The sequence below is a fragment of the Schistocerca cancellata genome, chromosome 1 (assembly GCF_023864275.1).
Source record: "Schistocerca cancellata isolate TAMUIC-IGC-003103 chromosome 1, iqSchCanc2.1, whole genome shotgun sequence".
Classification (NCBI taxonomy): Eukaryota; Metazoa; Arthropoda; class Insecta; order Orthoptera; family Acrididae; genus Schistocerca; species Schistocerca cancellata.
In genome coordinates, this window is record NC_064626.1 from 973,459,793 (window position 1) to 973,475,667 (window position 15,875).

At 42.0% G+C, this 15,875-nt stretch overlaps 1 non-coding gene across 1 annotated transcript; it reads left to right on the forward strand.

Moving 5' to 3' along the window:
- The first annotated feature begins 11,270 nt into the window (after positions 1-11,270).
- On the forward strand, positions 11,271-11,345 carry Trnas-cga (transfer RNA serine (anticodon CGA)). Its single transcript has one exon. It is a non-coding gene; the product is annotated as a tRNA-Ser (tRNA).
- Positions 11,346-15,875: the final 4,530 nt, after the last annotated feature.

Sequence of the window (15,875 nt, forward strand, 5' to 3'; positions counted from 1 at the left end):
GAATTAATTTCCACCAGTTCCATTAGCACTTTTCCTTTCATTTAGATGTAACCCTTTCCTCCCTCTTTACCGACAGATTAACTTCGGTGACGATTGCTTTTCCCAAATTTCCATTAGGTACACGCGGTTTAATTTTTCACTGTCATTAAGGTCGATAAGTGAGGCGGAGGTTACGCGTGGCGACCTGGTGACAGGACCATCTTCGGATTTGAGGTTGTTGTGGACACGAATTTTGCATTGTGCAAATCTTGTAACAAAGTACTGGTTACGTACAGGCCGTTACATCACTGAGAATAAGTAGTGGGAGTAATTCTAATTAGATTTGAGATTTGGAATTTATATTGAAATTTATTAAAATGAGTGAAGGCAACAATTACCTAAATTTGGTAGGCTTGGATAAGGAACAATCGGTCGAACAGTGGGAAACGCGCACCGCGGTACCCATTGTTCAGGGGCAGGCGGCTAGTATGAAAGACGCGACCGCCGAAACGCAACAAAGAGCAGAAATGGAATTCCACACTTTAGAAAATGTTTCGGAATCGGAAGTGAAAATCAAACTTGAATCCCTTGATGACGAATACGGGGGGACAATTAAAGAGAAAGCCGCTACGGAAGTAAAACCGGTAGTTTCCGGGAATTTAACTGATTTATTGAATGTTTTGATTAACGAAATCAAGAGTCAATCGGCCAAGCAAGAAGCTCAGTCTGAAAAAATTGAACGAAAGCTAGACAGTCAGAACAAAGCTATTAATGTTGTTAACAACAATGTAGGAGTTGTTAACACAAAAGTTGATAAAATCAAAGAAGATATTGTTGTGATTAATACCGAAATCGGTAATCTTAAACAGGAAATTATAGGCGTTCAGGCGGAAATTGCGAGCATAAATACTCGTTTTTATTCCGAAATTAGCAGAATCGAGAGAAGTGTAGGAGAATCAGTTGCTCCGATAATCGAGAATAAGGTGACGGAACAAATTCAATTAGTGAAAAAAGAGGATCAAAAGAAGGTGGAAACTTAAAAGGCTTTAGTATCCGAAGTAGATACCAAAGTGACGAAGCAGGCTAATACCTGCGAAGAGAAAAAAAGGGAAGTAGAAACGCTTGCGACAACCACTTGCCAAGTAATTACGAGAGTGTCGGAATTAGAAAAGACACTTGACGAAAAACAGAGCTATGTGCCAATCTATGCACATAGTTCGGAATTGTTGACGAAACAGGTGCGGTTCGACCCCTTGAAAAAAGGCGGTATACACGCGACGGATTTCATTAAGAATTGTGAAAGAGTTTTACCCAGATCATGGACTAATGAGAGGAAAATTAATGCGATTATTGATGTGTTGGCTGGTGATGCCAAGCGTTGGGGCTTAAACCTCAACATTACGAACCTGACTTTTGACGAATTTAAAAATTTGTTTCTGGCTGAATACTGGTCAGAGCAAAAACAGCAAAGTGTCTGCCGCGAATTTGTCGTATCGAGGCCTTTCGATGCGAATTCGCGCGGTTCGATGAAGGAGTTTTGTGAGGGCTGGATCCGCAAGTTGGAATATTTGCGTGATCGCCGCACGGAATCCGAAATAGTCTGGGAACTCTACAAGAAGCTTCCAGATGATACAAAACGATACGTAGGAAGCAATTACAGGACAATCAATGATTTCCTGGAAAGAGTGGAGGACGAGGACAGTTGGCGCAATAATCGCGACAGTGGTAGAGGCCGTGGTAACAACAACGGGTACCCCAGCAACCACAACAACGATAACCATGGGAATAATGCATACCGCAACCATGGCAGCAATAACAATAAAGGTTCGGACCGTAATAACAATCGGTACAATGCAAATAATAACAGGAATGACGGAAACCAGTATCATACTAACGTGATACGTGCTTCACAGAATAGTAATAACGCCAGAGGGTGTGATCAGCCGCCTCAGCAGCATCCGGGGAGCGTATCTGCTGGGACGATACAGGGAAACCATTAGCCGCGCCTGTGAGGGGCCGACCGGGCGTGGAGAAATTTTGGCGGCCCAATAACAGGAGATAACCCAAGTGTCGTCATTATGAAAATTCCGTGTGGAATAATCAACGGCGGGAGAGTGTGCCAGTGTTAGGAGAAAGGAGTGCGCCCACAAGTAGTAGATCAGCTGTATACACGGCAGTAGGAAGTACATTCACTGTCAGTGAGAATAATTTAAGTAGTGTTCCGGAAATCGATTATAAAGTGGTAGCTGTAATACCCACAGCGGAACTGGAGATTGAGTTTAAGAGTGATTCGCAAGTGTTGAGAGAAGATCAGATGTCGGATAAAACGTCCGTCATCGAGCGAGGGGATGCAGAGAGGGATGAGGTCTGGTTAAGGCAGTTCGGTCGCTTATACGACGAACTAAGGGATTATAGGGGTCTGTATGGGAGAAGTGTTTATGGGGAGCGCGTGCAGGATTTGCCGCGTCTCGTCCCGCAGGAAGATAGTGTTTGTGAAGTGATAGAAAGTTCTGGCCCTAACCGGCAGACTTTACCAGAAATAGTTCATGTTAATGGGGAGCACGAGCAAGATTCGTCGTGTTTCGTCCCGCAAGAGTTGGATGTTGAAGTAGTAACGGAAAGTTCTGGCCCTAACCGGCAGACTTTACCGAAAGTTATAGTGGTAGGAGTAGCCGACCCATCCGAAGCAAACCTCCAGTAAACATTGCGAGAGTATTAAGGAGAAAGATTACGAAAATTTTAGTGATAGCCGGACACGACTGGTAGAAAAGCACATAGATTACAGCGTGTATGAGGTTAGAGCTGACATTATACGGTCAGACGATAACAGTGTGGGTTGCGCAGATCTAGAGGAAGTAATTGCAGATACTACAGGGCACATTTCTCCAGGTAGATTGGCAGATGAGATCAATCTGACTAAAGAGGAATCAATGAAGGTGACAATTAATGAATTGATAGCAAAGCAACACTCATCAGTTGACGAGTTACAGGAAAAGGTTTCGGTATTGGAGGCGAAGCTACAGACTAAGCCTCAGGACAAGCGTTTTGAAATTAAAACTGTATGGGAACAGAGGCTGAAAAAGCCGCCAGATAAGCCGGATTTAGGATCAAAGCCGGATGGTTTTTTCTGGAATGACCTGGATATAGACGATGATTTACTGTGGGAAAATAAAGAAACAGTCGAGGACAAGTGTAGACAGATAGTAGTGTCTGTTAATATGCACGACCTACAACTAAACGTGTTGATTGACACCGGTGCAGAATTGAGTGCTGTATCTGGGAAAATATTTGAGTTACTGAAAGACAGACCTGGCATCGTAGTTATGCCAGTAACAGGAGTGAAAATTATCGGTGCTACTGGGAAGGCCAGTAAACCGGTCACAAAACAGATTTTTGTCAACTTCGAGATATGTGGGGCACGGTTTGAACAAGAGTTTGTCGACGTGCCAGACTTGACTACGGAAGTAATTATCGGGTTAGATTGGCTAGTAAAGTACCGTGCAGTGATTAATTGCGAAAGCAAAACTTTGACATGTACGTCACAAGATAAAACAATAGTAGTTAGTTTTGACGAGGCAGGAGACTGTGTGCATAGGCAATACCAGCCTATACACATTGTTAACTGGTTGGATGCTATTGACGTAGGTATGAATTTGTACTACTGTAATGTGAGGAATCTCGGCATTGACAATATTGTAGAAAGTGATTTGAAAAGTATTGTAGACGGTGTGTCAAACGTAACAAACGAACAAAGACGAGACCTGTATGAAGTAATAATGAGGAATAAGAGTGTGTTTCCAGACAAACCGAGTATTGGTGTGAAAAAAGGTCGTTTGCCAGAAATAATGAAGCTAAGAACCGATGGTCGCATACGTCGTCATGACGCTAAAGCGCGTTTTGCTAAGTTTGCAATCGGAGACTTAGTACTTGTAAAAGCTCACGAGAAATCGAGAGAGATAGACCATGAAATCTCTAAATTTAATTTTGTTTATAATGGACCATATAAAGTCATTGGTATACCTCACACAAATGCTTATTGCTTAGAGTATCCAAGCTCTGGAAAACTATTAGGTATACGGAACATTGTAGACTTGAAATTGTACCAACCTAGGATTGATTAATACCACAGAATGGGTAATTTGTACAGTATGTAAATATAGAGTGCAATATTTCACGATTTGCTAGATTTCCATGCTTTTGCCTGACCAACAGGACATTAAAGAAGTTGTAATTAATAAGAAATTAATTTTGACTAAATGATTTAAGAGTTACTGAATATTAATCAATTTTAAAACCAAGCTGCTAGTTTAAGTTTTCAGCTGAGTCACAGTAGATTAAGAAATGTAAATATGGTTTTGTAACTTGCTGTAAGAGTTCATGAATGTGTTTTACTAGTCATTGCCGATGTACTTAGACGCTGTTTTAAGTTTCAGGCTAGTGCATGCGTGTGATGATGGACAGTGATGAGTTATCCACTGTGATAGTATTGAGGGACTCCTTGAGATTATTCGGGAGTGAGTTTTACCGAAAGAATTCAGTGAAACGGACGTTCTGGAAATGCTGTTACAAGGGCGAGAGAGATCTAGCGTGCCGCACAGGCGGGCGCAACAATACTGGCGGGGCGGAACCGCTGTCGGCTCTTGTGCCGCTGTCTGCTCTTGTGCCGCTGTCGGCATTCTTTGTACTGGCGAGTACGGAAGGTGGAGTTGTTTTTCTTCCCGGACAGCTGATGTGAAAGAATTCTGTTGTCAATATTTATGTTTTTGTCGATCTGCTGTATATTATTTTCTTGTTTAGCGTTAAGTGCACACTCATGACGAGAATATTAATTATGAAAAGTTTATATAAAATACGTATTCTATGTAATTAATTATTAATTTGCGTATTTTGATATACCTGTTTTCTATGACCAAGTAATCTGATTAATTTTGTAAATAGTATTCCATTTCTTGATACTGCTAGGAATTTAGATTTTGGAATAGCTAAACCATTTTCTATATTTTCTATGAATTTTAATATGTTGTCAGCCTGTTTTATTTTGATCAAGATGACAGAGTGGAATAAGATTACGAGTGTCTCCACTCAATTATTATCGTCTAAAAATTGGTTTATGGTTAATTAGGCGAATGCTAAATTTTGTTGATGTTTTGAGCATATGCAATTCCGCTGTTTCTTTTTTGGGACATTTTCTAAGTCTGTTTAGGTTACACGAACATCCTCAGACAACATAGGGCACGTGCAACGCCGGAAATGCATATCCTCCTATTTCCATCTATTGTACTATTATTTTTTTTCCTTGTTTTGTTACCCCAAGATATGACATTTCTGTGTCTTCGTATATTGTAATTGTTTTACTATTTGTATATATATATATATATATATATATATATATATATATATATATATATTTATGCATTTATGTCGATGTATAATTGGTTTGTTTCGTAAATATTATTTGTATTTTTACGCTGGGTCTTGCCTAGGGAAAACTGCTATCGAACGATTACATCGATAGCTCGTGTGAAGAATCAAAGTGTGTAGGATCTTTGGTAGTGTTAACTCTGCCGCGTGGAGCGCGGGCTGAACAGAGAGAGTCTGGCTGGAGTAGCGAGTGGAGCAGGTGTGTTGTGTGACGCTCCCACGAGTTGCCGCGCTTTCGGGGTTTGGCAGCATGTAATTGCCCTCGACTTGCGATTATAGTTTCTGACATGGTGTCGCGGACGGGAAACATTAGCTGGCGCACATCAAGAGCCCATTTCGTCTGGTGACCGTGTCAAGAAGAAGGCGCGCCAATATCCAGCTTCTGCCACAGCGACGGCCGACAATGAGTGACTGTCGCCACCTTCTCGATCGACAGCTTCAAACCTTCAATCAACCAACAAGGAAGACTGGAAGCACGTAAAGTTTTAGAACTGTATGGCAGACCTCAGCTTTTAAAATTGTTCCATTTGCCTCGCAAAATTACAGCAACTTAGCATGAACCTTTGTTGCTCATTGTCCCAGTTGCATTACCAAGCAGGGTCCCTTCCTTTTCCGGAATGAACCCGAGTGTCGTTGAAATTCAAACGCCAGCATCATTTTATTTCACTGTTTTAATTTCAAAGTTCAGTTAAGGTATTCATAGCTGTCCACAATATTTAGATTACACAAGCACAAATTAAGAGTGCGAGTTTTGTTACCGTATTTTAGCTTACCTGTGACTGCAGCTCAGCTTGGTACGTACTAAATTTTACTATTGTTAATTGTTCAGAATCATTTAATTTAAGTTCAAAGTTAAATCTCTTCTTTCTAAATTGCGTAGATTCAAGTAGCTTTTGAAATGATTGTTGAGGTAGTCCAAGACTAACCGTATTTTACTGAATTTCGATGTGCTTCAGAAAGAAAGCTCACTATTAACTTCAGTCACTAAATTAACTTTCGATTTTCCAGTTTTATTATTTCTTTTGCTAAATTAAGTCAGGGTGTAGCGAAATTTATTACATCTGACAAACTTTCAGTTTTCACACTACACGTGTCAACCTTCAGTTGCCACGCTTCTAGTGCTAATTATATGTGTAATAACCTTTCTTTTTCAGTTACTATAGTAATTGTCCTTAGGACTGGCGACCATAATTTCCCCCAAATCTCAAATACCTGATTACCGCTAGTTAATTGTTAATGTAACAGCTGCACATTTGCTTTCTTTATTAACTTTACCCCTTTTCAGAATTAATTTCCACCAGTTCCATTAGCACTTTTCCTTTCATTTAGATGTAACCCTTTCCTCCCTTTTTACCGACAGATTAACTTCGGTGACGATTGCTTTTCCCAAATTTCCATTAGGTACACGCGGTTTAATTTTTCACTGTCATTAAGGTCGATAAGTGAGGGGGAGGTTACAATCCTATATCTTTAACAGCCACAAAATAAAAACCCACTGATGGTGCTGCAACTGCAGTGAAACATGTTTGGAATAAAAGAAACAAACTGTGGTTTGCTAAACATCCAAAAACATACGATGCAGAATCTGTTTACTTTACTTACCCATAAGGTCTTGTATACAGGGTGGTCCATTGATAGTGACCAGGCCAAATATCTCACGAAATAAGCATCAAACGAAAAAACTACAAAGAACGAAACTCGTTGTACTTGAAGGGAGAAACGTGATGGGGCTATAGTTGGCCCACTAGATGGCGCTGCCATATGTCAAACGGCAATCAACCGCGTTTTTTTAAATAGGAACCCCAATTTTTATTACATATTCGTGTAGTACGTAAAGAAATATGAAAATGTTTTAGATGGGCCACTTTTTTCGCTTGGTGATGGATGGCGCTGTAAATAGTCTCAAACGTAAAGGAACGTGATATCACGTAACATTCTGCCAGTGCGGACGGTATTTGCTTCGTGGTACATTACCTGTGTTAAAACGGACCGTTTACCAATTGCGGAAAAGGTCGATATCGTGTACATGTATGGCTACTGAGATCAAAATGCCCAACGGGCGTGTGCTATGTATGCTGCTCGGTATCCTGGACGACATCATCCAAGTGTCCGGACCGTTCGCAAGATAGTTACGTTATTTAAGGCAACAGGAAGTGTTCAGCCACATGTGGAACGCCAACCACGACCTGCAACAAATGATGATGCCCAAGTAGGTGTCTTAGCTGCTGTCGCGGCTAATCCGCACATCAGTAGCAGACAAATTGAGCGAGAATCTGGAATCTGAAAAACGTCGGTGTTGAGAATGCTACATCAACATCGATTGCACCCGTACCGTATTTCTATGCACCAGGAATTGCGTGGTGACGACTTTGAACGTCGTGTACAGTTCTGCCACTGGGCACAAGAGAAATTACGGGACGATGACATATTTTTTTGCACGTGTTCTATTTAGCGACGAAGCGTCATTCACCAACAGCAGTAACGTAAACCGGGATAATATGCACTATTGGGCAACGGAAAATCCACGATGGCTGCGACAAGTGGAACGTCAACGACCTTGGCGGGTTAATGTAAGGTGTGGCATTATGGGAGGAAGGACAATTGACCCCCATTTTATCGATGGCAATCTAAATGGTGCAATGTATGCTGATTTCCTACGTAATGTTCTACCGATGTTACTACAAGATGTTTCACTGCATGATAGGACGGCGATGTACTTCGAACATGATGGATGTCCGGCACATAGCTCGCGTGCGGTTGAAGCGGTATTCAATAGCATATTTGATGACAGGTGTATTGGTCGTCGAAGCACCATACCATGGCCCGCACGTTTGGCGAATCTGACGCTCACGGATTTCTTTCTGTGGGGAAAGTTGAAGGATATTTGCTATCGTGATCCACCGACAACGCCTGACAACTGCGTCAGCGCATTGTCACTGCTTGTGCGGAAGGCGAACTACTCGCTGTTGAGAGGAATGTCGTTACACGTATTGCCAAATGCATTGAGGTTGATCGGCCATCGTTTTGAGCATTTATTGCATTAATGTGGTATATACAGGTAATCACGCTGTAACAGCATGCGTTCTCAGAAACGGTAAGTTCACAATAGTACATGTATCACATTGGAACAACCGAAATAAAATGTTCAAACGTACCTACGTTCTGTATTTTAATTTTAAAAAACCTACCTGTCATCAGCTGTTCGTCTAAAATTGTGAGCCATACGTTTGTGATCATTACAGCGCCATCTATCACAAAGCGAAAAAAGTGGTCCAACTAAAACATTCATATTTCTTTACGTATCTTTACGTACTGCAAGAATATGTAATAAAAAATGGAGGCTCCTATTTATAAAAAACGCAATTGATATCCGTTTGACCTATGGCAGCGCCATGTAACGAGCCAACCATAGTGCCATATGGTCTCCCCCTTCAAGCTAGACCAGTTTTGTTCTTTGTAGTTTTTTCGTTTGACACTTATTTCGTGAGATATTTGGCCCGGTCACGATCAATGGGCCACCCCGTATACATTGTCCCAAGACAGAAGGTGCTATGAATCAACGGCAGATCCATTTATTACACATTGCTATTCAGAGACGTACAGTACAATACGATGGAGCAGTACCGGCACAGTTTTGCAGAACTCGCTGATATGCACCTTGTGTATGGGTAGGTACGTTGCAGAGCTCTCGCTGTTGAAATGCTGTACAGGGAACGATTTTCCAACATGCATCATCCGTTAAAACGAGTGTTTATATCTCTCAACCGACTAATGCGGGAGACTGGTTCATTGTAAAGACAAAACGAGGGACTTGCAACACGGAAACGACTCGCACACCCGATTCTGAAGAGAAGGTGCTGAAACGTGTTGCACCGGATCTCATTACAAGTACTCGTCGTATTGCGGGTGAAATGAGCGCTGCGCATATTAGTGTGTGGCGAGTACTCCACAAACGAGTCCATGCAGTTCTTGTGACTGACTTTGCACCAAGGGTCGCACTGTGTCAGTGCTGGCTCCAACAGTGGATTGATCGACCAGATTACCTCCAAATCCTGCTGTTTACTGACGAGGCCTCATTTAATCGCGATAGTGTTTCGAACAGCAATAACAGTCATGTATGACATGAGGAAAACCCTCATACTATAGTAGAGTAACACCATCAAGTACGTTTTGCTGTGAATGTCCGTGTCGCCATTGTAGGTGACAATCTCATTGGACCATATCTTCTACCATGCCGTTTAGATGGCTACCTGTACCGGAGGTTCGCACAAGGAGTTCTGTCTGAGTCGTTGGACAACATACCCTTGGCTGTTCGTGAGAGGATGTGGATACAACATGACGGTGCCTCGCTTCACTTCAGTGTGGACGTCCGCAACCATCTCAGTGCTGTATTTCCTGGGCGCTGGATTGGAAGAGGAGGTCCCATCCCATGGCCTGCGAGGTCACCTGACCTGCATCCCCTTGACTGTTTGCTAAGGGGATATCTAAAGTCACTTGAGTATGAAACCCCAATGGATACGGAGATGGAATTAGTTGCCAGAATCGTAGCGGCCTGTGAGGTGTTTCGAAACACACCAGGGATATTTGTCAGGGTGCGTCACAAACTTGTTCGCCGATGTCATGCTTGCATTGAGGTTGATGGCTGTCAGTTCAACTACATTTTGTGAGATACAGTACGAATGGTGCTTTCATTGTTTCAATGATGGTATTTGCAGTTAATTGTAACAAATGGCCGGCCGTGGTGGTCTCGCAGTTCTAGGCGTTCGGTCCGGAACCGCACGACTGCTACGGTCGCAGGTTCGAATCCTGCCTCGGGCATGGATGTGTGTGATGTCCTTAGGTTAGTTAGGTTTAAGTAGTTGTAAGTTCTAGGGGACTGATGACCACAGATGTTAAGTCCCATAGTGCTCAGAGCCATTTGAACCATTTTTTTTGTAACAAATGTAAATAAAAAATACACAGTAATATGATTTTATCCCTATTATCTCCTTAAGCTAGCTTCTCCGACCGCAGGTACCCTACCTCAAATCGTTCAGTGAAGCATTCTCCATATCCTGTTAAATTTTTGCACACTCTTACGGAAACACTCTGTAGATCCAAATGTTGCGTAAATTGTGTAGCTAACTTCAGAGGCCTATTTTGGAAACTTCATTCTATAGGTTGTTTCTTTTATCTTGACTATTACTAATAATTTTTGTCTAGAAACAAAAAAAAATGTATCAACCAATTGTTCTTTGGCTACCAGGGGACATTGTAACTATTATCTTACCAAAAATGTCTTTTTTGAATTGCACCTCATACTTTTTGTTTCATACTTCTTATTCTCTCTGCAAGACCACTTCATATTATATATTGCACATATGTAAAAAGCATCGAAACGACCTCAGTTACGGTTCACTTGATTCGAATGTAAGCTACATAACATAACTTTCTTGCAAATCATGTGTTTGCTTCACTGTACTGTCGTATGTCTACAAAATACATACGATACAGAGCCACTAGAAAACACCTCTCAGTACGCTTATCAATCCAGATGTAAATCAATACCACTATAAGGAAGAGCGTTAATAGCGATGACAAGGCCTTTAACGCTTGTAAACTAAAATTTATTACAGTAAATGACGTACCAGAAAGCAAGTACCAACTTGAAATTACGTAACGAAAATTTTTACACTGGAACGACACTTGGAACTGTTATCCGGCAACTATTATCCTTGTTAAGTAACAGATCTTAAACGTCGATTCATTCAAAAGTACCAAAGAGTGCACAAGAATGCACCTCATCTGACTGTTAACTAAATACCAAAGTTTGGAAGTTAGGAGACGAGATACTGGCAGAAGTAAAGCTGTGAGGACAGGGTGTGAGTCGTGCCTGGGTAGCTCAGTTGGTAGAGCACTTGCCCGCGAAAGGCAAAGGTCCCGAGTTCGAGTCTCGGTCCAGCACACAGTTTTAATCTGCCAGGAAGTTTTAAATACAATCAGATGTTAGATATCGATTTTGTTCCCCAGTAGCGAGATGACTGAAACTTAAATGACTAGAAGAAAAGTTTTGTCTTACTGGGATTTGACCCCAGCACCTGTCGGCAACGTTTTGTAGCCAAGAATAAACGTTAAATGATAATGTATTTCAACGGTAGTGAGATGTGGTCATGTATGAACTGGAAAAAAAACGTGATGAAAAGTTTTGTGCCTGTCTGGGAATCGAAACCGACAACAATCGTTATTGCTGACGAGGCATGAAGACACGTTAAAAACTGAAATTATTTTTCACCTGTTGTTTGGTGACTTGAAGGAAATTTTTGCGCCAGACCAGAATTCGAACCCAGACATGTGCGTTTCGTGGACATCTCGAGGAATCCTTATGCGTGGGGAAACGACAAAATGATGGCACTCTATCGTCTCGAAGGAGTCGAATCCAGCGAAAAGAAAAATCCGAGTTCAATCTCTAGTTCAGCACCAATATTTGCAATACTTCAAGTACAACATGTAGTTTGTGCCTTATGACCATACATGATTGGTAGGTTCACTAATAAACTGAAATTTATAGTATAGTCAACGTGGGTACACACTTGCGCACCTTTTGTTACTTTTACTTGAATCCATATTTGAGATGTTTCGGGTTCAGTTGACAGGGAAAACAGTTGCAGGATAGGAGTCCGAGGTCTCACTCCAGTATAAAAATTTTCGCCATGTAATTTAGAGTTGAAACTTGCTTTTGGTATGACATTTACTGTAATAAATTTGAGTTTACCAATGTAAAGGCTATGTCATCGCTATTACCGCATTATCTGGTATTAACTGGCATCTAGATTGATAGCCATACAATAACTCTTACAATTACTGGTTTGATAGTAAACAAATGGAAACACAAGGAATATGGACACTGGTCATTCAGTCAAACGTCTTCAGTTCAAGGTTTATGACACTACAATGCACATCAACGAGGAGCAGGTAGATATCCGTCGTTGGTGTGAATTATACACACACGGCTGTTGAATGAGCGCAGAGCATGGTACACTGTGATAGTTGTGAACAGATCTTGAGGACTGGTCGAGGATTACATAATAAAACATATAGGGTATATATAGGGCGATATCTAAAAAAAGGACCTACAGCTGTTCAAAACGGTTCAAATGGCTCTGAGCACTATGGGACTTAACATCTATGGTCATCAGTCCCCTAGAACTTAGAACTACTTAAACCTAACTAACCTAAGGACATCACACAACACCCAGTCATCACGAGACAGAGAAAATCCCTGACCCCGCCGGGAATCGAACCCGGGAACCCGGGCGTGGGTAGCGAACAAACTAGGAAGAAAGACATCCATGCTGGTTAATGTCTTCCTGATAGTTAAGCACTCTCTGCTTGGTGCACTTTTCTATTCTGATTCCGGTCAAAAAGTTATTTGGGGTGGTCAAGAGAGAAATACCGTGTGTAGTGGCTCACATCTGTCAGGAAATCAAGTGTATTTCTAAACTGAACGTACTCCACCACAATACTAACTCGGTTTGTCACAGGTACATTTATTGTGAACAGAATTATTGACGTACGTAGCTGAAGAAATATAACGCTAGTCAGAAAATTCCAAAGGGCAACTGACACCTTTAAATGATTGTATGTGCAAGCATAGTATTTGTCAGCGATTTATACACTACTGGCCATTAAAACTGCTACACCAAGAAGAACTGCAGATAATAAACGGGTATTCATTGGACAAATATATTATACTAGAACTGACATGTGATTACATTTTCACGCTATTTGGGTGCATAGATCCTGAGAAATCAGTACCCAGAACAACCACCTTTGGCCGTAAGAACGGCCTTGATACGCCTGGGCACTGAGTCAAACAGAGCTTGGATGGCGTGCACAGGTACAGCTGCCCATACAGCTTCAACACGATACCACAGTTCATCAATAGTAGTGACTGGCGTATTGTGCCGAGCCGGTTGCTCGGTCACCATTGACCAGACGCTATCAATTGGTGAGAAATCTGGAGAATGTGCTGCCTAGGGCAGCAGTCGAACATTTTTTGTATCCAGAAAGGCCCGTACAGGACCTGCAACATGCGGTCGTGCATTATTCTGCTGAAATGTAGGGTTTCACAGGGATCGAATGAAGGGTAGAGACACGGGTCATAACACATCTGAAATGTAGCGTCCACTGTTCAAAGTGCCATCAACGCGAACAAGAGGTGACCGAGACGTGTAACCAATGGCACCCCATACCATCACGCAGGGTGATGCGCCCAGTATGGCGATGACGAATACACGCTTCCAATGTGCGTTCACCGCGATGTCGTCAAACACGGATGGGACCATCATGATGCTGTAAACAGAACCTGGATTCATCCGAAAAAATGATGTTTTGCCATTCGTGCACCCAGATTCGTCGTTGAGTACACCATCGCAGGCGCTCCTGTCTGCGATGCAGCGTCAAGGGTAACCGCAGCCATGGTCACCGAGCTGATAGTCCATGCTGCTGCAAACGTCGTCGAACTGTTCGTGCAGATGGCTGTTGTCTAGCAAACGTCCACATCTGTTGACTCAGGGATCGAGACGTGGCTGCACGATCCGTTACAGTCTTGCGGATAAGATGCCTGTCATCTCGACTGCTAGTGATACGAGGCCGTTGGAATCCAGCACGGCGTTCCGTATTACCCCCCTGAACCCACCGATTCCATATTCTGCTAACACTCACTGGATCTCGACCAACTGCCCAGTCCGAATACTGATACTGTCACGAAGTCATAGTCCTAGAATGTTATTCCATGCAGGAAAAAGTGGAATCAGGTAAATTCTTCGTGTCAGCAGAGAATTCAGAGGAAACGATTTACGTTTTTCAGTAAAGTTGAAATTAATTATAATATGCGTAGAACGCTGACCATAACAAGGGAAGGGTCTTTAGACGCGTGAAATTGTTTCTTTGGAGGTGGACAGAGGCGTAGGGACAGATTGAGCAGGTAGGTTGTAAGCAGTACTCTGAGGTGAAGAAGTTGGCACAGGAGAGAAAGTCGTTCCGAGCCGTATCGTATCAGTCACATAATATCCTTACGTGTAGTTCCATATGGACATGCCAGGTTGCTTATTCAATTCTATAGCTTTCTTACTTTATTTTTACAGTTGAAAATGATAAGCTTCGATCGAAACTAATAACATCAAAAATAATTAGATAGCAATATAAAAGATTGATTTTAAGGATTAAAATGGTTGTTGAATCTGCAGCGATAAATATGTCGGAAATAGCGAGAAGACCTGAATACAAAAAAAAAAAACACCATTGTTTCCTGTTACGGTAAAACTAGAGGTACCTGTATACAAGGCCATGCGCACAAGGGAATCAGAATCGTTGATCTTATAATAGAGGAATTCTAACTAGAAAAATATAGTATAGACTTTAATAACATAATAACTGCTTTTAGTGTAAATACTTGTGTTTAACAACTTGTGTTCATATGAACCACGTCGAATTCAAACAAGAAATTTTGTAAAATATTCAAGGCTACCGTTTTCATACAGAAAACAGCTGCGTACGTTGGCAGGCAGCTTGCGGTCTGGAATGGAGACTCTAGTTTGTTTTCCTGTGGCGAGGTTGGGAGTGAGAGGGGCGGTGAAGGGAGCTGAGTGAGTAGGAGTTCCCGAGTGTGTGAATTGCTGTTGCTTTGGACAACGCCAATAAAACCGACAGCTGGAGAGTATTCCGCGTTCTAACTCCGTCAAGCCGTCAATAACACACGGAGATACTAGGCCCTGCACAGGAAACAATGAGAAGGATCAATGTGTTTTCTCCAGATTGTTTTCTCGGGATCGGCAGTTTCGCCTTTGCTTGATAAGATCTGTATATGACTCCATACAACAGAGGAGAGGCCAGTGTTTCTTTTATTCATGCTTGTTAATACATGTGGTATCAGATGTAGAATCTGTTAACCTATAAAACGTAATTCTTGACGTCCAGCACTCCTACAGCATGTTGACTCCCACAAATAAAAATTATTCGGGGGATGAAAGTGGTAAATTTTTAGTAACGAGGAAAATTAAACAGAAACTTGAGGTAACCGTTACACTATTCTCGGAGTAGTAGCTTCTACTGGTAGCGTCGTAACAATACGTCCCACGTATAACTAAACTAAAATGCTCAAGGGGTCTAGGGAGCCACGAGACGCCGACCACCTGCAGCGTCTGTCATCCACCTATGATACCATTTCACGCCACTATGAGCAGTCATCAGATTTCGCCGGCTGTTAATGACGTGTTTTCTACAGTGGATCTCTATTTTCCGTTCAAATAGCTCACCAATTGTCCTGGAGAGCGTAAGCCCCCCCCCCTCCCCCAAGATAAATTCTTCGCAATATCAAAAATTTAATCCACAAACTCCATGCTGCAGTCGTACACGTTAACAGCTGCGCCAAGAAGGCGCATTGCACTACCTAATAATCAGTGTAATTAGCCAGTCAATGCTGCCTGCCGTAACCA